This window comes from Halichoeres trimaculatus, unplaced genomic scaffold (genome assembly GCF_033239565.1).
Source record: "Halichoeres trimaculatus isolate MK-OKI-2021-1 unplaced genomic scaffold, fHalTri1.1 fHalTri1_scaffold_13, whole genome shotgun sequence".
NCBI lineage: Eukaryota > Metazoa > Chordata > Actinopteri > Labriformes > Labridae > Halichoeres > Halichoeres trimaculatus.
The window spans coordinates 22,242,938-22,270,758 of record NW_027437191.1 but is presented as its reverse complement, the minus strand read 5'-3'; the positions used below and the strand labels follow the sequence as shown (position 1 = coordinate 22,270,758).

Below are 27,821 nucleotides of genomic sequence, written 5' to 3'. Positions count from 1 at the left end.
TTATTACTTCAGCAAATAGCGTTGTCTGTCAGTCTGTCTGAGTATTCTGCCATCATGACAAAACCTGGAAAGTATTTTTGAATGTTTAATCCCTTAAGAGTTGAGGGCAGAGATTTTAGAGCGCCTATGACTGTGTGCTCTGACACATTTGAAGTGCAAGCCAGCATATTGTTTTCACTTAACAACAGCGCTTGCGGTGTTTTCTCTGATATGTGAAATTGCATATCTCTTTGATCCACGGTCTTTGGCAGTGCATAAATTGGCATCTTTGTTGAGGCTTTCACTCCGCTATATCAAGACCTTCAGAGCAGCTGGAAAAGGAAAGACAAGGCTTAAGAAGAGGTGGTTAAATGTAGCTATAGCATCTGAAGTGAGGGGACTAAAAATGTTAAAATTCACTCACAACCCTTTCACTTTCCTCTGCCCCCCTCTCCTAGCCTGGTAAAATAACTTCTTAATTAGGGCTGCATTAGGGGATTATAGCACATAAAAGCTGCAAGGATTACAACCCCCATTCCCATTCCCCTTTAGATTCAGTTGTGACAGATGAGCAAAAAATCAGTAAAAACATGATAAAACAATGACTAGGCAGGCTAATCCATGCAGAAGTAAACAGAAGGAACATACTGTACAGATGGAGAGCTGGAAGAGGGAGAGGGAGAGAGCAGCCATGGTTATGGGAGAAAGAAAAACTTAAATGCTGCCAGCAATAATGAAATGCTTAAACATTATCATGGAAAACTCTACATTCCCTCTTCATGGTTGTCTTGGACAAAATAAACAAAAAAATCATGGATTCTTTAATAGCACAGTTTACTAAGCCTTGAATAGTCAACTTTCAATTCATATCCTTCAGCCCTGAAGTCATTTAGAAATATTCACACAATTTACAACATATCTGGTTGGAGATTTCACTCCTATAGCTTTAGTTGACCCTTTTACACAGATTTATTGATCCTCAGTGAACTGATGTTTGATGATTCTGCTACTGATGAAGAATTGAATGTAAGCATGACACTTCTCACCTCTAGAATTGCAGTGAATATCAACCTTGAGCTGCTATTGATGTTACACAGCGGTGGTTTCAGTTGGGCAGACACTAGATTAGATTAGTTATAGAACATCCTCTTATTTCGCTGTTTTGAAGTTGACATAAAAACCAATAGTTTAAGCTGTTATACCACGATTCAAGATGGAAATGTCAATCATGCTTTGAGATAGAGTTCAAACTTACTGTGACCCAAGAAGCTATACTGTCTGTGATCTTTACAACACTGTACGATGCAGCATAAAGTGCTAGTTATACTTTCGCCTGGCTCCGTTCGTGGGTGGCGCGAAGACTGGGGGCGGTAGAGAAAAAAATGTTACGGAAAGCAGTTAAAGCAACCAAAAGACGAAGAAGTGAAGTCACGTGGACCAAACATAGGGACCAAAACAATGGCGGCACGAAAGTTAAGAATGGAGGAGGAGGACTTATATGTTAACTGTTGTTGAGCAGACAAAAGCAGCGCCAGAGAAGAAGGTGGTCTGTCCGCCCGTTGCATGCAGCAAGGCATCTGGATGAGGATTTCCCTCCACGAGTTCAGTGCCATTTGATAGTCTTTGTGACTGCTTAATGATGGATTGTATAAATGCTCATATGAGCGTACCAGCTCAGCAAGTCTACCCTCTATTTCGTCCATTTTGAAAATCGAAAAACGGCAACTTGCGACGTGTTTAAAAATTTTGGAGGTGCACGACCACGCGAAGCGCCAGTGTGCCCGACTGTCGCGAGGTGCGCGTTGACGTCATTCGAGGCACGCGAACCATGTGACCACGCGACTGCGTCAAGCATAAACTAGGCTTAATGTTCTGGATCAGAACTGAACCAAAGACTGTATAAAACATGGACGTAGCCTCCGTTACGTCAACCGTCTGTCCCTTAAACCGTGAAATGAAGCCAATCCGCAGACGCAGCCATTTGCTATGACACCAGCTGTGTGCACCTCTGTGCTGTGCCTCTGATTGGAAAATCAAATACTCCTAATAACAGCAGAGATAGAAGAAAGTTCCCTCACCATACAGTGTGTACCGATCGTGAAATCAGCCTTTTAGACCCAAGCCATTTTTTGAACCAGGCTGTAAATATGCTTTTATGCTGTAAAAGTCAGCTTTTATGGCTGGGTGTGGACATGACTTCCGGTCTTTCTGTCGACTAAAGGAGGAAGTTATCCACCTAAAACCATCACAAGGTAGCCATAGGCTTGAGGTATTTTTCACAAGAGAACAAGAAATTATTGGTTAGACCGAGCAATATGCCAGTGTCTGTAAAAAAATCTTGAATTGGGTGTATGAAGTGCACCATTGATACTTTTTCATGGTATTTAAACATCAAAAAACACAACACAGGCTGACTAACCAGAAAATAGATGCAAATGGTGACGGAATAGTATTTTAGCTTGAACTGCCCATCCCTACTTTCAACAACACCATAAGCCGAGCTTAACTACTGTACAGGTAGCTGGCATCCAGTGGGAGTAAATGGTACAAGAAAGAGCTTCACATCTGCATAGAATCTGAACATTGCTGAATGCATTGAAAGTTGTCTTGCAGTAGCACAGTTTAAACCTTTTTGTGTCTTGGAGCAAGCCTAAACAGGATTGGTCTTACATGCTGTTGGGACCAATATTCCAAATTTTACGGTACCTGTTAAACATTGTTTATTTGATCTGAGAAAGGCTTCTTAAATAGTTTGCTCTGGTTTAAAAACAAATGTCAGGTAAAACACACGCTCCATTTTCTGCACTAAAAATGGGTTTGCCTGTCTCATTCAGCATCCCCTCAACTTTTCCTCTCTTAAATTCTGTGATGACATCGCAAGAACGCAACTGTGAACGAGGAACTGTAAAACTAATCCCCAAACATGCATGGGAGCATTGCCGACATTCCCACCAACTGCCTTGCCATCTGTTTCCAAGCAGACACAGCGCTCCCATGTCTGTCTTACTGGATGACTAAAAGGATGTCGCCACTGTTGGCTGCCTGAGCCTGTATCTGTGATGAAAGTGCTTTTCTGACCTTGCTGGATTTGTTAATTGCAGCAGTCTGTCCTGTGCCATTTTGGGGCAACTTGTGTGTGTGTGAAGCCTCTCCCTGAAATACATGCAAGCTATTTATCAATTGTACCACTTTGTTAACTAGATTGAATTTCTTTTAAACTTAAGGTTATTATTATCCTAAGTAGAGTCAGAGCTTATTCCAAACTTAAGGACTAAATGTGATACGTTTCAATCATGCAGAAACTTCTGGATTTGTGGGTTCTGTGATGACTTTGAATATATTGATGCTATTGGAGTTCAATTAAAATGTCATCAGGTAAATTCAAATGACTTTAGAGAGCTGCTCTGCCCTACAGGCTGGCTTTTGAATTTTCTAAATCTTTCAATGCAGAAGTTTCTTGATTTATGCTTTCCAAGGGCAAGGGCATGTCTTTCCATGTCGAACGTCTTTGTTGCATTGTATTTGAGTTCGTTTTGTTCCAAAGGAATAAAGAACTGTGTATAGAAAAGTTGTGTGAAATAGAATACATTGTAGATGGTATCAGCGGCAGACATTAGAGCTAAGTTTATAGCAGTGGAAGTGACATGTAGATTTCTTATCAGCAATGTTTTGAGACTAAGTTTGCAGAGCTGAAAGGAGATATAAAGCATTCTGCATTGTTTTAGGTAGTATCAGGAAGTACAAAAGCTTGAAGAAGGGGTATTATGAGTTTTCATATTGTGAACATGGATATAAAGACAAAAACGCTGGATCTTCACACTCAATGTGTTCAAATTGTCAAACCACTTTATTTTTTTTATATTGTAGAAACCCCTGATTCTGTCTGTAAACTGACTCCAAAAATAGCACTGGATTTTTATGAGCTGAGATAATGAGGTCATCGCATAAGTATCTTCTTATGACGTGTTAGAGGAGTGGGGGTTAATGCTGCGTTCGATTTGTACTCGGAACTGGGAAGTCGGGAGTGGGAATGACGTCATCTCTGAGTTTGGTGTTCCAGTTGCCAAATTGGAAAAACATGCCACAACAGCAATATTTCTTTATAAACATAGAATAAATAAAATGTTTTGTATAGGGCTGATTTATTGCCACAAACAATAGTCATAAATTCTAAAATAAAAAGAATATTACAGGACCTTAATAACTTGGAATTTCCCACTGGGAACTCAGGGGTGGTGTGGGTGCTCCAACTTATAAGTTGGAAGTTCTGATCTCAGGGGGCGTTCCAACTTCAAAGTACAAATGAAATGCAGCATTTGTACCGAGGTCTGCTCATAGCTCTGCCCCTGACAGTTATCCACAGGGCTGGCCAATCAGAGAGAAGGGGGTTTGTGGGTTGGGGAGCCTTAAAGAGAAAGCATTCTAAACTGGACTTATAAGACCATTCAGACTCATTTTACTTGTTTGCCTTTTAATTCAGTTGAAGAGCTGAGTGATCACTGTCTTTTTAATTCTTTTATGGCCCTAGCCCTTGTGGTTTTATGGCTCCTTTTGTTTTGTGTGTTTTTATTTCATTTTAATTGTTTTATTGATGCTCTTTCTTTGATTTTACTGTGCAACACTTAAGGAAACTTGATTATTTTTATACTGTGCTATATAAATATAGTGGATTGGATTTGGACCAGTGTGAGAAAAATAGGGATTTTTGGAGCTGTAATTCATGCACAGCTACAAAGACTAAAAAGCACAATACCCAGCCTTCAAGAAAAAAGGAAATGAAAAATGGGGAATAAAGAGAATGAATGAAACATTATGTAAGAAGCTTTTTAGTATGATAACACAAATAAGTAATGAGTAAGGGAAAAGTCTCAGCTTTAATTGCCCTGAAGTTTGATTTGTGTGTTGCAGATACTGAAATTGTGTGTTTTTTGTGTGTTAAGTCTAGAATCCTTATTTTGTGACAAAGCCTGTTGGATTTAATTAGCTGACTGCTGATGCACTTCCCTTCACAGATCATTCCGGTGAAGTGCTTACTAATATACCCATCTCTAAATAAAATGATGGAGAACAATTCTGACTCTTAGCACCCATATCCTCCTGGAACATTTGACCCATCCTCATGGGACCGTGTTGGCATTCAAGCGGCATGATGGCGTCAGAGGCCACTCAATTTAATGCCTGAATTACTCATGGTTAATTCTATTACGTAATGCACCCAGTTCACTTTTTTAAAATGACATTCCTGCTCTCTGCATGTTCTGTAGACTTTCACTGTGAGCTTAATGGATGAAAGAATCTATACAACGCTTTGTGCACCAGAAATAAGACTTTTCTCTTGAATTCATGCAGAATATATTCACAAAGGATTTGTTTCATTAGGAAGAACTTTTTGTTGGAAATCCATTCATACCAGAGTTAAAAAGTGGAAGTTAAGACAGTCTGTGGTTTGCAGAAGAGGCTAAGTGCCAATTATTTGATTCCCCTAACATATTCTTGCTTTTGACTGTGCTGCTGTAGGGAAACTTCCTCTGACAACACGCTCACAAGAAGAGGAAACAGAGGCGCGGGATTAAAAGAAGACATATCCTGGTCATTGTTCGACACTGTTGGATGGAGTCGCCCCTCTGATCGAAAGGAAACTGTTACTACTTGAAGTGAGGAAAGCTGTCATCTGTTTGCAGTAAGTTTTTCCTTTTTGATCAAACTCGACCACATGCAGAGTTGGAAACTTCCAACCAGGTTTGAAGCAGCTGCCGATCTTATGTGCTGAAGATGTTAGGGAGGCTGTGTTCCTCTGTGTCATATCACATATCACTGATCTGCCGTGGTGTGAAGAGCTGGTTCAGGCTTTAAAGTAAGGGGGCTTTCAAGTTGTTTCCCATCTTTGAAAGTGATTCATTAACTTGTGCTATAATTGACAGATTCTGTAACTTTGCTGTCCCTTTGAGTTCACTTCCTTGCTTGTAATGCCCCACTGAGTCTTAAAAAAACTCATCATTTTGTAGACATGTTTTTTCTGGAAGTGCTAAAAATTAGGAGGGGTAATGCTAGGATACTCAAGCTTACATTTCAAGCAGAGCTGTTTATTGCTTCAGATGATCCAAAATCATTCTGCAGTGTAAAGAGCCTGAAAACATAGTTTCAAAGCTTATACATCAGGGCTGCTCTCTATAAGTCAATGTATAATTGGAAAGCAAGAGAATCACTTATATGTTCATAACTCATGGGGTTTCATCTTTGCCAGAACAAACAAATCAGGTACCTTTAAAAAACAAAACAGATGCTCTCAGATTATCTTCATGTCTGTGCTGCTCTTGGAGCTCTTGCTGCTTTTTTTAAAATCAAATTCTACAAATTATTTCAGCTTTTAGCACAATTTATATCAAAATTCAAACAAGTGAAAAACTTAGTCCTCTATGTGTAAGGGCTGAGATTTGTGCCTCTAGAAACTGAATTTGAATAACCATATACTCAGTTTGAATAATTGTGTTAAAAGCCAGAATTTGAATGACTTGAAATTTAATAAAAAAAAAAAACTAAAACAAACCCCTTTATTTGAAAGTAAAGTTTTTTCCTTCACTCACTCAAACCCTGAGGAGGAAAAGCTCCAGGACTGTGTAAATGTGGTTTCATCACATTTAATTGACAGTCTTGGTAAGATCTGTCCTTTCTAACCCAATTCTAGTTTTAGCTCTACCCAGCTAGCTCTGAGTATTTGATGAAAACAAAGTGAATGCACAGCCACCTATAACCTCAAACTCAAACATGCCGTTTGTTGTTTTCCTGTGCATATGCTGAGCTGCTGCCACCTTGATCCTTGTTGTCAACCCTTCAGCTGACCACACGCTGGTGTTAGAGGTTATTGTCTAAATCAGGGTGGAGATCACAAGGTGCTTCATGTTTCACAAACATTAAATCATTGAAAAATTAAGCTGTATGCAAATTGAGTGCATTTACATTGATGTAAAGTCACCATTTAAAGTCGAACAAGGCTTCAGGCGCTTGTTTACTGTTACAGGGCTGGAAGAGCTCTGGTGAATCCTTCTAATCAATGACATCTTGCTTGGGTTTTGGGGTTCCAGGAGGTCCTGGGCTGTGCCAAAGGAGGTAAACACATAAATCCATCCTGATGCACGGAGAGCAGCTGCAGCTGTTGGCTGAACCCTCAACAGTCTTCTCAGTCTTCAGCTCTGATGTCAAAGCAGTGACAATACTGACAACAGTGAATTCATTTCATGACAAAAATCTTGAAAAAAGTGATAGCTGCAAAACTCATGGAAAAAGTGACTATGAGTAAAATCACATAAAAATGTTACTGCAAAAATCAAAAAGAAAAACAACAATGGCAAAACTGATTGAATTATGATACAAAAAATCATGAAAAGATAACACCAAAAACTTTCTAAAAATGATGAAAAAGATTTTGTCTAAAATCTTGAAAAAAGTGGTGGTACAAAATTAACTGAAAAAAGACATTGCTCAAAAAAGGAAAAAAAAAAATTCCAGAAAAATTGGTTGATGGCAAAAATCTGAACTAAATAACACCAGAAATCATGAAGACTATAAAAAATTTTGAAAAAATTATGCCAAAAATTGCTACGATAAAAATGTTGAAATAGATTTAGAAATCGTGAAAATTATTATGCCAGAAATTATTGATAAAAAAAGGTGATGTCAAAATTCAAGAAAAAAGTGACAGATACAAAGATCATACACAAAAAGATGATGTTAAATCTAGGAAAAAAGCAATGGCATCAAAAATTTTGAAAACATAAAAAGCCAAAAATCATGAAAAAAAAATTGTGAAAAAAAGATGATGATGATGACAATAATCTTATGAAAGATGCTAAAATCTTGAAATAATGAGCTTTCCCAAGAATCATGATAGAAAAATAAAGGTGCCAAAATGCAATCCATGAAAAAAATGACCATGTGAAAAGTCATGAAAAAAAATATTTTGTTCAGTAATGGACCCCCTTCTTGTTTTATTTTCAGTTTTTTTTTTACTCCTTTAGCTCTTGAATTCCCTTTGTAGTGTTTTATTTCTACAATTTAGAACTTTTCATGTTAAACAATAATCAAGAACTATCATATCTGACGAGGGGGTTGAGCCACATCATGTTTGGCATTATAATATACAGATTACATATGTGATTCATACAGATGGGACTCGTGATTCAAAAAATTGATTGACACACTGGATCATTATCTTATTATGTTGAGTCCAGTATCTATTCCACAGTCAAAAATAAACTTGACTCCATCTGACTGGCTCTGAAGACAGTTTTCCTCTAAACCAGGGAATCAAGGCCACAGCAGCCAGTGGAGCCACATCTGGCTGGCAGGTGGTGGAAGCAGAAACCCAAACAGGAAAGTGGCCTGTCATGATCTGTAGTCCTCACTGCAACCTTTCAGTGCTCATCCAAGAAGGGGAGTGTTTTTGCGTGTTAGGTGATGGCCTTGCAAGCCAGAGTGGAGTCTCCATTCTGTGGGGCTTAATAGATTTCAGGTTTGCTCCAGCATCCACGTATCATGCTTTTAGCTGCACTTTGGCATGTGGAGGAATGTGTGAGAATGCCCTGTGTACACAATGGGGATGACCTCATTGTTTCTACGACTACTCTCAGCTTTACACGCTGAGGAACAATGAAATCTGTGTGCCACGTTACCCCCCACTCCCACTGTGTGCGAATGAATGTGTTAACGTTCTGATCTCTGAGGTGTGTATTTACATTCTAGTTTGCAACAGGTCTTGAAATATTTACTGAGGGCTGAACTGGTTAATGATTATTTGAACAACAGAATTGGTAATGTTGGGCTTCACTCGCTGGGACACGATGTGGTGAAGAAACCAAACCCACTAGGCTTTGTTCCTGCTGTCAGTTAGTGAATAAAGAGCTGACCCCCTGGGTTAGAGGGTAAACCTTTTTTAAGACGGCTTGTAAACTAAAAAAAAAAGTCAAGGCTAATTTATTCCTTCATTTTCAATAACAAAAGCTCAATAGAAGAAGAAGCTTAGGTTTTAGTGTTCTCCATGTGAAAAAAACTCTCTACATTGATTTAATTTTTTATTTTATTTTTCCACATAATACTATAAAGCAAAAAAAAAAAAGATATTGCTATGTCAGCATCTTTCCATTTTGTGCATCTTCACTTTCAAGCTTGAATCAATCCAGCAGAATCCTCTATAAACTACTGATGATGTTACTAAATACTGCTTTAGTGGCAGCTTGTTGCAGCAGCTCTCTCTTCATTGCACTTTTTTCTCCTTTTCTCCTTGATATATTTTGTTTTCCTTGTATTTGAAGCCTTTTGTTACTTTTTATGTCTCATTTGTTGGTCATTGACACCAAACTGGTTGCATTTACTTTTTTTTGTTCTATGTCTGCCCAGAGATCCTACATTTAACCATGGTCACATTGTTTACTCACAAGATTTCAGCTGTTAACGGCCTGTAGTGTGGTGATGCTAACCAGTGCTAGGGCAAATGTCTCCTGTGAGCTGAGGAAAAGGAGATACAGAGGACGTGCTGGTGTTGCTGTGTGAGATCAAAAGAGATGGCATCTGTCCCCCAATCCATGTTTATGGTGAATGTAAGTTCTATCTCTGATACAATGGACAAGCTAGCTTTTAGCTGATGCTAACCTGGCACTAGAATAGCATCATGCTACTACAGACGTGGCTAACAGAGCTAACACCGGACCCAAACGCCACATCTGGAGGGTTTCACTTGTTGTGAGCGGACAGGATACAGAAGAGTGTGACTGTACTGGTGAAGTAGTCCAGTTCAGTCTTGGACTCTGTGGAGGTGCAGGCTGACTGGAGGATTTAGCCAAACTCGTCATCTCTGATGGACATTTTTCTTCTAGTTGACACTTATTAAATTAATCTATGTATTCTTGATTTTTTTTGCACTAAACAGTTTCTTAATTTGCTGTTGTGACTCTGAATTTCCCTTCAGGGATAAATACATTCTATTCTATTCTATTCTATTCTATTCTATTCTATTCTATTCTGTTTTTTGATGTATCTAGATGAAAGAAGTAATATGATATATCTGCGACTGAAAAAGTTAGACCTACATCCGCAGTGTGGCTGAATTTGCTCTTTATATACGGTTTATATGACCATGCAGATAAACTCTGGGCTCTGGTGCAAATGGTGTTGACCTGGTCTGTCAAAACCTCCTATGCAGCCACCTCTTTCCTCCTCTTCACACCTTCCACTATCACCATAATCTCACGCTGTCATTGTCTTGTTACCTAGGCACTCGTATCCAGCCGGCCACTCAATGGCGAGTGCTTTAAATGCAGACTGGAGGCGGCTTACCACGTAGCGCTTTGATCCATTCCAGTGGCGTTGTGACAACTCCTCGCTAATGCCTGTGCTGGGTCTCTCCAGCTGTGTGGAGGAAGGCTTGATCTGTGCTCTGTGGATGTGAGACGTGCAAGCTTAAGCAGACTGCTGTTTTTCATTAAGAAGCAACTGGTGCATGGGACACTGTCGACGACCTTTATGGTTATTTCTAATGACAACAGGCCAGTTAAGAAGGAAAGCTTCTTCAGTGATGGCCCACAGGGCTGTCTTTAATGAAGCTGCTGCCTGAAGCCCTCGAACATCTCATAAAGCTCTGAGGGGAAACAGACACGGTTCAGGAGAGTTTGAAATGAAAGGTCTCACTTCAGCCTGACTCTTTTATTCTCTGTGTTTTATGCTCTCCCATTAACATGACTGATTCAAAAAGAATAAATTGTTTGTTATTCCATCAAATTTTGCTGTTAGCAAATAAGTGAACACACTTCTACAAAATAACTAGTTGATTTAGTAAGCTAACCAACCATGGTGCCACTATGGAGACAGATCTTAAGTTTATTCCCGACAGGGTACTATCATTTGGACACAAGTTATTTGATTATATCAAAAAATTTAGCTACAGAAACAACATTCAAAAATTTACATTTATCAAAAATAAAAGCAATATTTTGAAATTTAATGAAAAACTATCAGAAAACACTTATTATGCTTTCCCTGTATTTTAAAGATGGATATAAAGTAACAACTAGGGATGGGTACCTTTGACATTTGAAACAATACGGTACCGATGCCCGGTACCTGTCAATTGGTTCTGGCACTCAATGGTACCAATTTTCAGCATATGTTGGGGTTTTGTGATAAAAAATATCAATTTTATTTTTTATTTATTCTTACAACCTTGCAATGCTGCGTTTATGTCCAGCATGGAAAATCACCTACTCTTCCACTCCCCCACAGTCACAAGGATGCATTTAGGTACCTAACATGGGTTTACATGAATCGGTACGTGGTACTTCGGTCAGTACCTATAAAAGTACCTAATTTGGTACCCATCCCTAATAAAATACTGGATGTTTATTCTGAATGTGTACAGTTTTTTAAACCTTTACATATTCATTTGTTGTAGAAACCCCTGAAACAGTCTGTAAACAGCTCAAAAGGGTCCGTTCTAAAAATGGCTCGAGATCTTTTCAAGATCTTCTCGAGATCTTGACAAGACCCGCTGAAATGATGAGGTCATTACATCAGGCTCTCCTAACTGGATCATTACGTATTAGTGGGGTAGACTTCAAACACCAAGGTCAGTCTATAGCCCTGCTCCCAACAGGCCTCCAGAGGGCTGGCCAATCAGAGAGAAGAGGGTTAGTGGAGCAGGGAGCGTTTAAGAGACAGCATCTACAACCAAGTGTTTTAGACAGAGGCTGAAAGAAAAGTTTTCTAAAATACCAGTGTCAGAAAAGTAGAGATATTTTTAAGCTTTAAAATTATGAAAGTTTACTGTGAGGATACCAGAGGGACTGTAAAAAGCCTAAACAAGCACAATACCCCCTCTTTAAAATTGTCATCCCCAGTCTCTATTTTGGACTTCTTAATCTCTCTTCCTTCTTTTATAACTCTTATAGACTAGATGCAACATATATACCTTTAAAGGCAGATGCAATGTGTAGATCATTTCAGACGGTGTCGTCATTTTCAGGACGTGACAAATAAAAATAAATGTGATTTGCTGAAATGCACTTGAAAGGACTGGAAAGTTTGTGTTCATTTTTATTTCTTTTTGACAGTTAAGGTGGATGACACTTTCTAAAATGAACTACATGTCACATCTGGCCTCAAAGGGATAGATGTATTTATGTTTTATCCAGTCCAAATGGAATGAATGACAAAGAAAAAAAGCAAATATAAACAATTAAGAAGCTTTAAGCAAGCACTCACACTCATTAATTCCTCAGTGGGTTGATTTCTTAGTGGCTTCAGATGATCAAAGCCTGAACCTGTATGTGGGATGAAGAGAGTGACTGTGTTGAGCTATAATAAGACATCAGATGAATTATGTGACATTATAGTAGACGGACATCACAGCCTGTACCTGAGATGAGAGAAGTATCTGGAGGTTTGTAGCTCAAAACACCACTGCTCCTCATCGCTTCCTGATATGAGATTCAATAAGCTAATGTTGCCAGGCAACGAGTGCCATTCTACTTTTGGCAAGTATTGCTTAGTAACAAAATTTGTTTCCAAGGAGTAAAGGCAGAATCACTCGTGGGATCAATGATGGATATTACTCTAAAATCTAATCACTCGTTTTGGAAATTTAAAGCAGTGACAGATAAATTGGAGGGAGATCTGCCTCACAGAAAAGAGAGTTAGTTTTATTCATGTGAAGGTTTTTGAGGAAAGCTGTCAAAGCAACAAGCATGTATTCACAGATTGACCTTCAACTGTTTGAGATTCTCTCCATGTGAGATTTCTTCTTAAATTTTTTAGTTTTGCACCGCTCGATCTTCCACAAATATCCACACAGGTTGTGAAAGTACTCTTCTCTCACAATGCACCTCTGCTTGCAAATGGCCAACGGTGCACTAGTGGGAGGCGGAGTAGGAGGAGAGGGGTGGTGTGAACAGGGCCTGCGGGGGTGGTGCTGCATGCGTTACATAATATGAGATGAACCCAGCTGTGCTGCGTTGTTTAGCCCATGGGTGAAGCAGTGCCAGCCAAGCAGACTGATGTGTCCACCTGCGCTCTGTGGAGTAGGTGCAGGATGGAGAGCACAGGTCGATGAGCAGATTGACTCTGATCACATGGAGCCGGTGAAAACGTGACACCACCACAGCGCCAACGTCTCTCTTCCGGCTCTGTGTTGCCATGGCAGCACAGTTGTTGTGTTGTCAGAAACCTTGCGGTGTAATAATGATAATGCTGGGTTCCAACGACGGTAATTACGCGCCATTTTTCTTTTCTTTTTTCAACAACTAAAGCATCCTCCTGTGGCGTCTTTCTCCCCACTTCTCAGCAGAGCAGTGCTTTAAGAAGAAGCATTCTTTCATCATGTGCTGTGACACAAACGGCTTACTCTAGTTAGTACTGCTGCACTCTATCTGTCCCCCTCATGAAAGCAATGTGCTGCTCTGTGATTGCGGACAGGAACTTCTGTGAAGACTTAGTTATTGCTAATTTCCTCAGCCGGAGGGTGTTTTTCTTTTATGAATAAGGACTGAATAATGCTGGATCAGTAAGAGGCCTATCGACCCACCAGCTCTGTTTTAAACAGTCTGCATCAGAGTCACTATCATTAAAAGCTCATCATGTTGGCCTTCCAGACCTCTGTAATTAAAGGAAGAGGCGTCTGTGTTTTATCTTCAACTCTCTGTCTCTGACGCAGCATAAAGAAAGACAAACTGATGTTCTCCCACATGTGCCATTAAATAGAAGTTTGTTCGAACAAACCTACACAAGACTGTCAAACTTCTCTCATCAGCACCAATCAGAAAGTAAAGAAATGTCAGCAAATGTTACAACTGTGAGCCTCCTGATGGTTGTTGGACAAACGTGTTTTTCATCAGAGCATGTAACGTCCAGCTGGGCACCCTGAGGGCAGGCGGCGTTTTTCCTTCACTGTTTGGGTTGTTGAATCATAAGCATGCATGCTTCGATTGCTTGTATTGTCAAATAGATTTATGTCAAACATTGGAGAGCTGTTCTCTTTTTCACTCAGAGGGAGGACTTTCAGGTCAGTGCAGTCTGACAAACAAGAGGACAAAAAGACAGGAGAGGTACAGAAAAAACAGGGTGGGTGCTCACCTCACGCTGGAATAGTGGAGCTAAGGTCATAATACAAGGAGTATACTCTCAAAACATGCAGTGACTCTGTTTTCAAATGCAAACTTTATTTAAAATCAGAAGGAGAAAATGTGGACAAAAAATGACACCTTGTGACCCTGAGATATTTAAATATCTTGGTAGGAATGACACATAACATTCGTATTAGTGTTGGACGAGCACTGATACCAGGTGTCAGTATTGGGTTGGCCTTATTTCAAGGTATTCAGTACCTGTGAAGGCTGGATACTCAAGGAAAAAAAAAAAAAATCTTACTTCCAGTAAGTCCTCCTCACCAGTAGTTGGCACTACACTGCTGTGGTATGAAACCACAGTTAATGTGCATCAGATCCTGTCCAGGCAATAGCTGTGTCCCATTTCAGGGGCTGCAGCCTGTCACAGCAGTGCGTTGAAGGCTGTCTCATATCAAAGGCTCTTCCAATATGTGGCGGACAAATCCAACCTACTATTCAGGTGCTGCGAAGTACAGATTTGGTGAATCCTTCTTAGCCTTACATATACCAAGATTCATAGTGCGTAAACGCAGAAGATGATGGACACAGGGGTACCCCAGAAACCGTTTTATCCAGCTGTGAGGGATTTCTGTGTTTCCATGTCATTGTGTTTCTAAGGCCTGAACCACACGTATGTGGATATATTCCCAAACGCACATTTTCTGTCTAATTGGGCCTTTCAACCACACGAACACGGCGATTTCACCCACATAAATGGAGATTTTTAAAAAGATAAAAAAGTCAAGAAATAAAAAAAAAATCCGGTTGAGTGGATCCGTGTAGCGGTGTTAAACGGAGCTGGTGTTGACGCGATGACGTCAAGCACCTAGCAACAAGTCACTGTGTTTGACTGTGCATGCTCATAACGTTCTTCTTCTATGGTTTTCACATTTTGCTAACCTGCCACTTATCGGCCAGGCATGGCATTGCAGGCTTCAGAGGCGATCGTTTTCAGTTTGGCCTCTTCATATGGACAGAGATATTTCTGTGGTGTGGACGGAGATTTTTTTTTGAACGAGGACAAAGATATCCAATCAAAAAAATAGCCATATACGTGTGGTTCAGGCCTTGTTCATTGAAGAAGATTGTTTTACAGTCGACAATTTTGTTGTTTGGGCTCTTTTTCATGAATATACTGAGGAGAAAACAGTTCTATATAAATCTTCATGGAAAAATTCTTGTTCAAATAAGGGGTGGGAGAAAAAAAATCTAAAATCGATATATTGGGATTTTTGTTTTGCAATATCAAAATCGTGATTCCTTGTCAAAAAAATGTTATGTTTGTTTTTCCAAATCCTTTGTGGGCTGCTGACCCTGAGTTGAGACAGCTAATCTGAATGACCCAGGGAGAGTTAACAATTAAGTTGTTTTAGTTTGCACATCAATTTATTTAAAAAAAAGACTAAAACTCTTACAGTTGTTTGTTTTAGTTTGCAATTTTGTTAATTTAATGAAAACAAATGTTTAACTCAGAGACTTAATTGCAGAGTGACTGTGCTGTCTTTGCTTAAAATGATCCGTCATTGCTCAGTGAAATTTTATGTATCAAAAGTACTCAGTATGTAGGACTAGCATGATGGATGGATGAATGACACCTTATAGATACTGTCCAATGAATGTTTTTTATATACCTCTCAGCAGGAGCTCATGTTTGCATCTTTCCCAGTTGATCCAAAATTTGTCAATCCAAGACAAGCATGGTGGAGATCGGCAGACACCCTCTGGGTATCCTCTGCAAAAATTTGTAACAAGCCTCTGGCTCTGTCTGTCTACACCCAAAGCCTATCCTTTAAGCTCTGTTTCAGCCCTTTAATAAGTCTAGGGTAGAAGATGTTTGATATAAAGGGAGATCAGCCCATTGTAAGTGGAAAGGCCAGAAGGATCAACATGGACACAACACGAGACTGAAAGAAAACAAGGCAGAAGGAAAAGCAAAGTAAAACAGGAGAAGAAAAAGAGCGGAAAGAAATTAAAAGTCATTTGATCCAGCAAAGGGGAAAAGGCAGAGGGAGGAGAAAAAAGGAGCATACTAGAGGTTCAGAGTCTGGAGTGCGAGGGAGAGAGGGAAAGGTGAACCTCAAGATGATCCAGCCCCCGCACTTAATTGTTTTGTTTTGCCAGGAAAAGCCCCAGATGCCTGTAGTCAGGCAACGGCTTGACCCTTTCTTTGGTTGTGAGCTACAGGGCTGAGGGCGCAGCGCAGAAAGCTTAGCAGCAGACCTTTTATTCAAAAGCCTTTTCTGTGGGCTGCCCCTTTGGGAGGTGCACAGCCTCACATCTGTCAAAGTGTCAGGGCTTGCTGTCTCCTCCCCTCCCGTACCGTTTAACAGCCATTACCCAGGAACCCCTGCATGCAGTTTCTCACGGCCATTAAACATGCACTTGTCAATCTGCTCTCCTCGTCTTGTAACCAATAGCTTAGAGCCATTAGCCTCTTAGCTGGTTTATGCTTAATCAATACAAGTGCAGATTTTCTCTGCAGTGCTGCGGTCTCCTACCAAGTTCCTGTGTGTCTATGAATAGTCACACCACTGCTTCATTTTACGTCCTCTGATTACTGATTGATCGCTGTCTTTAAGTAGCTGCTCTTGAGTTTGATTGCAATAAAACCTAAATATACCCAGCTTTGGTTGGATGATGATGCAGATGTGGGTGTTAGGGGGTGCTTTAAATACATTATCCCTTTTAAGCTGTCGGATTATACATTTACGACTTTTATAACACTTTAAATAACCAATGAATTTGGTTTCCAGCTTATCGTAGTTCATGCTCAAAAACAACTTCACTTGAAACAAGATAAGGTCAACCTTGTGTCTGTCGCTGAAGGGTTTGTCTTGAATTAATTCCTGCTGTCACGTTCAGCCCCTGACTGCCATCTCCTCTAAAGTTCAGCTTCGGCACAAGTCAGAGAAGCTTTCTGTTTGTCAGAACTTGTACAGTTGTTTGTGACTCTGTTTACAGCTGACCGCTCTCTCCTCTTTGGTCGATCAGTTATCTTCAGCTGTCTGCCCACTGGAGCTGTCAGACACTGTGTTTGGTTTGCCTGCTAATGATGCTACCTGGGACTCCATCTGGTGTGCTCGGATTGTATAAAGTGTCAGCACAACAAAGAGAGGAGTTAGAACAAGGCTCTGGGCTAATTGCTGAAAGTACCAGGCTTTTGTCTCGTCAGACGTCAGGATTAAAAGCATCAGTGCTCACTTTCCTCTCTTCTTCTTTTGTTTACCTTGATGTTAGAGCTGCAGGTTTTTCTTAGTCATGTTTTAGAGCTATTCACCCTTGCCAAGAGTTTGTGTGTTTGTGCGTGTGTGTGTGACAAACAGCAACTCAAATTTCCTGATTTAAGGCCCATAAAATAACATACTTGCAGACAAATAAAGTAAACAACACTTCTTTTGATTAAAAATAGTAGGACTATAAAGTTAAGAAACAGAACTGATTCTGTCTGTCTCTCATTTACAAGCTAGATCTCCATCTGTTATAATAAACAACAAACAAAGAGAGCGTGGGGTTCATGCACTCCAAAGCCTGTTGTCAACTCTCAGATTTTTATAGAATCTTTGATCTTCAGTCAAAGATCATAAAATAGACAAGCTAGTGATCTCTGTTTGTGGTGACAGATTTCTCTGGAGGCCTGATTCTTTATGACTTCATATTCGAGACAAACTTTTCTTTTGGCTCATACATGAAACACTTCTTGTGTCAGCTTGTAAGGTCGATCTTAAGGTCGCTCTTGTATGACTTTTGTCTTCCTGTCAGGGAGGAATGCATATGATGTTAAATTTAATTTTCAATCCGTGCATATGCACAAACAGACTCTGCTGATGTTTAACAAACACATGAGTTATGGACTTGTACCAAAGACGTTCTATGCCAGTGGTTCTCAAATGGGGGTATGTGTACCCCTGGGGGTACGCAAGGGCACTCCAGGGGGTCAACATTCAATGATGTATATTCAGAAAATAGCAACCAAGCAAAATTCCTTCAACACCATTAATTCAATTCATATTTGAATCAAATCTGAGTTTAAGTTTATTAACTGAGTAATATATCCTATAGACACCAATAGTACGGCGCTGTGTTTAAGGTCTTTTTTTCCAACCAAAACTGCTTTGCACTTGTTAGGAGGTACTTGGTATAAATATATATATATATATATATATATATATATATATATATATATATATATATATATATATATATATATATATATATATATATATATATCATAGGGGGTACATCAGTGAAAAAAAGTTTGAGAACCACTGTTCTATTCAGCCTAATAGGGCATTTTAAAAGCATATGGTAGCTTCTGGTAGCGCATCATAAGACAGTGCTTTGAATCATATCCCTCTGTATCATATAAAAATTATGAAGCTGTATCATATCTCATACGTATTGCAGTGTATGGTTTCACAACATATTCTATTCCATCTTTGCTTTGCGATGTAATGCATTGTGTCACATGTTGTCTAGTATCCAATCCTGTCGTATCGCAGCAAACGTAACACAGTGACTGTCTTGCAGCGAGAAATTCTACGCCTATTAACGCCAGGGCTTCTAAAGTCTTCAATCACATAAGAAAAAGTAACTTAATTTGTTTCTATTCACTTTAAAAAAAAAGAGTCACCAGCAGAGTCTGATAGGTTGCTAAATGTAAATAGTTGCCTAACCCAACTAAAACACACCACATGGTTTCATATTGTATTGTTACTTCTGCCAAGGAGGTTATGTTTTTGGGAGAGCTTGTTTGTTTGTTAGTCTGTAAACAATATAAATCTAAAAGTAACAAACAGATCTTGATGATATTTTCAGGAAATGTTTAAAATGACATGAGGAAGAAGTGATTAAATTTTTGTGTTGATCTGGGTTCCTGTCTGGATCCAGGATTATTTCAAAGGGTTGACAGATTTAAAAGTTCGATCCAGGTCCTGGCAATATTCTGGATACTAAGATCCGGAATATGAGATATGTACTGGGTCATCATAATTTTCAACATTGTGAAGTAACAAATTATCGTGCAAACCTGCAACTAACACCAAATTGTGGTAGACAGTCTGCTGAAAGGGAGTATAACACTAAAGTAGGGCTGCAACGATTAGTCGACATAATCGACTATGTCGACGATGAAAATTCGTCTACGCAAATTTTAATAGTCGACGCGTCGTATTATTGTTTTTATTGTCATTGTCACATGGTGAAATCAAATACCAGGGGGCAATACTCATTTGTAACTTAAGTTCACAGCATGAGGTGCTGTGTTATTGGATACTTTTATGGGAAAAAATCACTAAGTTCATACGTGAGGAATATTGATGAGGAAAAATCTCCACTCCCAGGGAGCACTGTGCGCTGACCGAGGCTCTGCATCTCCGGATTGGACAGCCTGACAGCTCCCGGAGTTTAGCGTCTGATAACGTAATTTAGAGAGTCTCCTTCACTCTCTGTTACCGACAGTTTTTCAGGATCTGAGTCACAAACTAGTGTCAAAACTCCCCAAACTTTTGAAAAGAAAGGACATTTATCTGATAGAGCTCTCACTCTGAAGCTCACACTGCACCGGTAACACTCAGCAGGGAGGAGGAGAGGTGGAGTGCGCATGAGCGAAATAGTGCATGGAGAAAACGAAACTAAACGCTTTGGTATGAAGAGCTGGGAGAGAGTCAGACGGAATCACACAGAGAGCAAAGCAAGCCCCAATAAGCAAATAAGCATTAGAAAACAAGCCCAAAGTCACTAATAAGCGGTCTGTCCAACACTGCGTACAACAACTTCACCTGCTTCATTCATTTTGAGATTTATTTATTTTTTTGTGTTGTACATATATTTTTATGTCATCATGAATGAAATAAAGACAAACAAACAAACATGACACAGGGCTGACCAATCAGAGATGAGAACCTAACTCTGGGTAAATGCAGTGAAAATGCAACACACAGGTTGAGTTATAAAGGTCTGCACATTTTATTGGCCAAATTAGGTTGAAACACAAAATAATCGTGATTAATCGACTAATCGAAAAAATGATCGATAGATTAGTCAACTTTAAAAATAATCATTAGTTGCAGCCCTACACTGAAGTAGGACTTAGGTGTTTTGTGACAATCACAATATGCTTGGCAGAGGTCTGTGCTCTCTGAGTGCTCTTCTAGTTTAGATTAGTTTTTCATTGTATTGAAGATGAGAAAATAGGGACTAGTTTAATTTAGAAAATGAGTCTCCAGATAGTTCTTTCCAGGCAATCGCACTATGACTCAAACATAAAATTCTCATAACTGTCTGCCAACAACTGAGCAGATGTTAAGTATTGTACAGTTATTTCAAATCAGGGGATGTTGCCTTTTGATGATATTTTAGTTTCCATATAGTATAGTTTTCATATTTGCAGTTCAGTGTAACCTTAGCACCTTGCAGGAAATCTGGAGGGAAACATGTTGAGATAGTTCTCCTAGTGTCAGGATAAATGCAGAGGAGTGAGACCAGAAGCCAAAGTTTTTAACGTGGTTTGCCTGAGCCATGGCTACCCCTGCCACTGCTGTCGTTTTTAGAGTAAAACACTGAAGTAAGAAAAGAAAAGAAGAGACAGAGAGATGAAACTTTAAAAAGAAAGAATTGCATTTTTTGTTATCAGGCTGTTGTAGGCAGGAGTTTTATGAGCTCTGAGACTAGGGATGTGGTAGTGGTGATTTATAGCTTTCATTATCATGGTTATACCACACTGTTGGTTTCTAGTGGTCGCCACACACACACACACACACACACACACACACACACACACACACACACACACACACACACACACACACACACACACACACACACTTGATAGAACTGCGCAGGGTACTGTTATGCCAGATTGCGGTGAGGAAGAAGTGCTGGGCAATTAAAGCTTCCTTTAGAGCTGCTCTGACTGTACATTTAAATGTTAATGCTTCTGCAGGTCTGTTTTAGGAGGTGAGGTGCAGGTGGCTTTTTGAGACAGAACACACACACACACACACACACACACACACACACACACACTTACACACAGATTCTCACTTTCCTGGCTACCTGAGTTTTTTGGTGTTTTTATTCCTCTGCTCAACGTGGAGAGCAGACACATGGGGGAAGAAGAGAGACTGCAAAGGTTTTCTCGTTGAACTTGTGAACTCAAAGAAGGGAGAAGTGTCAAATCCCAGCCCAACATCATCTTTTCTTTCTTTATTTTGTTTTATTTGTAGCTGAGGCACAGATTCATCTTTGACCCTCCTTTTTTACTTGGATTTATCTCACCTCCTGGATTACTTTCTCCTCTCTCTGTCTGGTTTGTGAACTTGAGCTCTGGTGTGATTTACGGTCCATGCAGAGGATCTGCTACTTTGGTCATGCTTTTCTTCAATGCCACATTTTCTTCATGCACAGATGATTCCCAGGCTTCCTCACACACACACATACACTCACTCCTTTTTCATCTGCTGTCTCTGATTCTGCTCATCTTTTTTAGCTTGATGAAAACTGACCACGTCACTGCCTTGGCTCTCCTGCATCCTTAATTCTCTCTATCTGCCTCTTAGTTTGTGCGTATGGAAAATTACACAACATTGCATGAGATGCTGATGCAAACAGCACACACTTTTGATGAATCTCCTCCATCTTGATTGTAAGTTGTTGGCTTTGGTGGCCTTTAAGTGAACTTCTCCTGGCAAATCAGAGGCTTCACTGAAAAGCTTGGCCCGTCAAAGCTTACTCGCCATCGGTGCATGCACGCTCATGCCAGGTTTGGCTGGAAAGCAGCAGCAGCAGCAGCTAAAATCAGGCCTAATCCAGGCTCCACTGAGTTGAAGGTTTAACCGACAAATAGATTTGATACAGCGGCTCCACCGGCCTGAATCCCTGTTTTTCCAAATGGCTGAAGAGTGTGGGAGAGGAACACTGAAGATTACGTCCCTGAGCCTGAAGAATGTGAGAAGCAGGCAGCTGAGACTTGATAGCGAGCTACGACCAAAACAAGCGAGATAGGTTTAGAATGAGGAGAAAGTGAGTGAAGGTGGCGGAGGAACAAAGCTGACTCTCTGTGGCTTTGAAATGGCTTTGAAACACACTCCTCAGAGTGCCAATTATTCTTTCAGGTTAGAAAGCTTCTTCTTGGGTCAACAGGACCTGAAATCTCTACACGTGGCAAGACTTTGTGTCTGAGATCTGGTTAAGAATAGCAACGCATATTTTATCAAACTTCATTCAAGTTGATTTTTGTGAAAGAATACAAAAACCAGGCACATTAATCCCCCTGTCTGCTTTGTACAAGGCACGGGCTTTCATCACTCTCCATGATTGGCTCAGAACAGGAGGAAGTAGGTAATTGTGAGGAAGGTTATTTCCAGTCTTTTATGTCATCTGTCTTTTGTTCCCTGGAGCCTTCGACAGTGAGAGTTTGAAAAGACAGACACGGTGAATTTATGACAGACCCGAGGCCAGCGTGGCAGTGATTCATGAATGTCCTACAGTGCAAGGATTTTGCAGACATTGATCAAAATCAGGAACTTTGGGAAATCAATACTCACATCTTTTGATTTTGATTGAAGAAGATAATATTTCAGAACAACAGTTTTTTAAATCTCCAGATTTTTCAGAACCAGGGTATCTTAATTTCTCACAGAAATCAAAGATTATCCACTGTAGTTTGTTATTCAAAAGTATCACAAAAAGTCCAAAACTATCACAATTTATTACTAGAAGAATTAGAGTTGCCAAGAATATCAATATCAGAAATTAATCAGTATTAGCTGATAAGTTACCACAACACTCAGAATGTACCTCCACTGTTGCGCTGAATGTCGAAGGCTGTAAGTCATCTTGAAATAATCTCACTTTTACATATATTAGCTTGTTCATAACCCATGATTTGGAGTGAGATTATCGATGCTAAAAAAAGAGTTCTTGTATTTCCCACGATCTGGTTGGATTTTACTGTGTCCCTATGAGAGGGAGTGATACTGCTCATGGGAAATGGAGTATGTATCCTGGAAAAAGACTACAGACTTTGGCCACAGGTGTCACTGCTAGGGATTGGTACCTTTCACATTTGAAACGATACGGTACCGATGCCCGGTACCTAGCAATCGGTACCGGTACTCAACAGTGCCAATTTTCGGTACTTTTTTGTGGTTATGTGGTAAAAAATATTAATTTGTTTAACAACAAAATATATATATATATTTTACAATTTAACATATTTATTCTTCAATATATAACCTTAAAATGCTGTGTTCATGTCCAGCATGGAAAATCCCCTACTCTTTCACTCCCTCACAGTCACAAGGATGTGTTTATGTACCTAAACATGGTACCTTTTGATTTTGTGAGTTGGTACCCGGTACTTTTGACAGAATTCGGTCAGTACTTATAAAAGTACCTGATTCGGTACCCATCCCTAACAACAACCAACATAGTGACCATGAAGGAGACATTAATGATGTATCCATTTATGATATCAGGGGAAGCCTCGAATGGACTCCAGAGGAGCTGCAGTTTTTAACGTTTCTGCTCGACTTCATATTTCTAGATTGGGCTTGAAAAGAACGAATAGTAATGAAGATGCAATGCCTACTCTTCCACTCCCTCACAGTCACAAGGATGCATTTACGTACCTAAACATGGTACCTTTTGATGTGACATGAATTGATACCCGGTACTTTTGACATAATTTGGTCGGTACCTAAAAAAGTACCTGATTCGGTACCCATCCCTAGTCACTGGATGCCGAAAGGAAAGTACTGACCCTAATGATTGACTAAGGCTGATAACCAATGGAACGCTACTTTAAAGAGTAGGGATGGGTACTGAATTAGGTGTTTTTATAAGTACCCACCAAATTCTGTTAAAAGTACCTGGGTATTGTTTCATGTAAAATTGAAAGGTATCATGTGTAGGCACCTAAATGCATCGTCGTGACTGTTAGGGAGAGGACGAGTAGGTGATTCTCCATGCTGGACATGAACACAGCATTGCAAGGTTAAATATTAAAGAATAAATATGTCAAAATGAAAAAATTACCTTTAAACAAATTGATATTTTCTACTGCATTAACACAAAAAAGTTCTGAAAATTGGTACCATTGAGTACTGATACCGGTTGCCAGGTACCAGGCATCTGTACAGTATCATTTGAGATGTGAAAGGTACCCATCCCTATTAAAGAGCATCTATTAGTCATATTGTTACCCTGTTTGACAAACTTTTAGTGGAAATCTAAACTTCTGATTTTGTAAAGAAAAAAAAAACAAGGGAGTGGGAGTGTAGGGGATTATCCATGCTGGACATGAATGCAGCATTGCAGGGTTATGTATTGAAGAATAAATATGTTAAGTTGAAAATATATATAAATTATTATTTAACAAATTTATTTTTTTACCACATGAACACAAAAAAGTACTGAAAATTGGTACTGTTGCGTACTAAAACTGATTGCCAGGTACCAGGCATGGGTACCATATAGTGTCAAATGTGAAAGGTACCCGTCCCTACATGACATTATTAGGTGTCATACTTTTTAATCAGCACAACCTGAGTGCTCAGCAGTAACTATCATTATGAAGATGTTTGAAAGCGCTCAGAGACAGACTGCTGCTCTGCTTTTTGATCTTTTCATGTAGATAGCGGATAGTCAGAAGCAGTACTGACTTAATTCTTTATAACAACTACAGATCTTCTCCTTGTAGTTCCTAATCTGGGTTTGATCCAAAAAAGGGAACAATGACCAGCAGTAGCTGACTGGAAAATACACCAGCTCCTTCAGAGCTCTTCTTCTGTCTTGTGTGTCCTGCCAGACATCTGGATTTTGTCTGTTTTATGAGCTGCAACTTGAGCTTATGCTCTGTCTGAATCTGGGATACCACAGCATGATTTGTATTGTCAAGATGTCTCCTAAAACATCTCGCCAATGTACACATTCTTCTTAATCACAGTCTTCTTTTGTCATACTGGGTTTTGTCTCATAGCCAAAGCTAATGGATGAAACATGCCTAATACGAATGCTTGTGTTGTAGCCACAGCACAGCCTTCATATGGCCATGGAGCATGAAGGATTGATTGTGAAGCTATTTGTTGGCTCAAACAGGTGGGCTAAATCATAAAATCTTGGGTAATGTCTCATGCAGACTCTGGGATGTGTTTTATTTGGGTGTGCATTGATTTTAAAGTCTGGAAAGATGCCCTCAGCCTGCTGCAGGGTCTGTAAGATCATCTGAAGAGGCTTTTGGCTTCACCCAAACACATAAAACTCTGCTGCCAGACACCACTACAGCTTAAGCAGCTCTGCACTATTTTGCTCTTTTTCTTTCCAAAAACCTGCTTCCCCTCCTAATTTCTCCATCATCTGTCATCCCTCTGTGGGAAACTCTAGTGGATCAAACTTGCCTCACTCATTGCAGTCTGCAGATTTTTTTTTTTCACAAGCTTGCTCTGTCTGAGTCACCTTTAATTCGCTTCCTGATCCACATGCAGTCACAGTCACAGTTTTAGTCATAGCTGGAGATCTTTGTGCTTCCCTGTCGAAGTCTGATTCCACCACATTCCATTCATGGTTTGCAATTTTACTGACGTTTCATTGTTGAATTTAAAATTCAGATGGCATTTTTTTAATGGACCCTGGAAGAAAGCTGCCAAAACTGGTTTCATAAGAATAAACAGACCAAACCAAACTTGGAATGTGTGGAAGGCTCAGAATCATTAACCCGAGATATTAACAGAGCATGACTAATGGACTTTGAGAGTGTGGCATTGCTAAGCCAATCAAGCTTGGGCCATGCAGCTGCAGTCCCCAACAGTGTCCCACTGGGAAGTTGTGGCTGGAACTAAAGGTTGTCTAATTATTTACTGTACTGTTCCTTAGCCGAGCTAGCATGCTCATTTCCATGTTTCCTTTTCATTCCTTTCATCTCCTTCAACTTCATCGCGTGGGTTTTGGTCATTTTATGAATGCTAATCAGACCCCAGAAAGAAAGAAAGAAACAAGAAGAACAGAAGCCTTTATGAGCGTAGTTTTTCTGTCCTCATCCGTCACGTGGCCTTGACTTGTGAGCCAAAGTGGCTCAAGTTAACGACTGCAGAACCGTCCAGCTTAAAAAAGGATGAATGAGCAGTGTGAGAAACAGAGTGATAGGATGACAAACAGAGGTTTGGTAAAAGTTGACTCATGCTTCGGTTATGTTTGCCCTTTATCCACCAAGCATCTGTGGATAGTGCTAGAAAGTGGGAGGGTGAACACAGCAACTGTGTACATTTGTTCCACTTTGTAGAAGGTTTCTCCCAGACTGACATGGGCGCACCATTAGCAAGCATCATTAGGCTGAATGCCAGCGAGCAGAAACAGACGATGCAGAGGTCCAAGGTCCATGTCAGCAGTCTGTGCTAATAGTCTGGCCCAGAGAGAGGGGGCAGTGGAGCGCACTCATATCTCATCTGTGGTGTGGAGGATCTGAATGAAGAAGTTTATCCTTTGCAAAAATGCCAAATAGGCACCTCCTGTGTCTTTGTATCGTCACAAATCCTATCACAAAGAGTGACCTAAATGTTTGGAGACACCTCATGGTGGTGTGAGCAACTTAATATGGTGTCTTGTGATCAGAAATGCAGCTTTTTCATCAGGAAAGTATTAAGGATGAGTTGAATTTTAAAATATTTGAGTATTCATATTGATAAATAAAATAAATAAATCAAATTGTTTATGTGACTATTATCTTGTCTCATACGTCCATTTTTCTAGTTGTTTTCACCAACCCCTGGCTGTAATGTGACCAGAATCTGAGGCTGTTTTCTGTTTTGCCAGAAAGATTTTTTTGCAGTGTCAGAGTCCCATAGGGCAGTGCGTCTCAAATTGCCTCCTAATGGTTTGCCACAACTATGAGTAAATTGTGTTTTTATATGAAACATTAAATAAATAAATAGAAAAATATATTAGTTTAACCACCCCGCTCATAAAAGTTACCTTGAACCCCCTAGAGGAAACAGTCAAGCTAACATTATTCCATTAAAGAACGTACTGGCAATGTCATCACACGTATGATGCAAGTCATCACATGTATGAGTTTAACGTTGGTTTACTGTCTGTTTAGCTTGGTGGTATGAAGGGCGATTTTGAACGATTTTGGAAAATAATCTAACTGCAATTATTTTGGACTAATATTGCGATTGCAATTTAGCATGCAATTTTTTGGGGGATGTTTATTCTCTACATTATTTATTTAACACAAGCAATAAACTGTTCTACAGTATGACCAACACAACAAAGGATACTGTCAACATATAAACAAGTCTTTCCTGTAATGAGATGAATCAATGCATGAATTGATATGATCAACGTATCTAACGTAACTATTACAATCGCAATAGAATATTGACTTATTGATTGAACTTCAAGCAGAACAAGAGGCCTAGTATAAATGATAATCTAAAAGTAAATATGAATCCTCTCTTCTATGAATCTCACACCAAATAAACAGCAAAAATGTGAAGAAGACCAAATCTCTGGCTTGACTATTGAAATATGTCAACATGTGGCATGCACTGTTTTACGAAATGAAAAAAAAAAAAAACACTGTGTGAACATAAATGTCAAATGTATCAAAATCTTGCTGATCTCTCATCAGTAACAAAACACAAACTAAAGTGCAGAAATGTAAATAAAAAAGTTTTGGCTTAACTACTAAAATATGTA

The 27,821-nt window shown here is 39.6% G+C and overlaps 1 protein-coding gene across 4 annotated transcripts in view; it reads left to right on the top strand.

Annotated features, from left to right (window-relative positions):
• sipa1l1 (signal-induced proliferation-associated 1 like 1) overlaps positions 1-27,821 on the top strand; it is a 96,457-nt gene that overhangs the window by 7,099 nt on the left and 61,537 nt on the right. For 3 of the 4 annotated variants that reach the window (XM_074685771.1, XM_074685773.1, XM_074685770.1), the window contains exon 2: positions 5,497-5,659. The exons of the other annotated variant lie outside the window; for it this stretch is intronic. The gene's annotated coding sequence lies outside the window, so the exon portion shown is untranslated. The remainder of the gene's footprint in view (positions 1-5,496; positions 5,660-27,821) is intronic. 4 annotated transcript variants of the gene reach the window in all.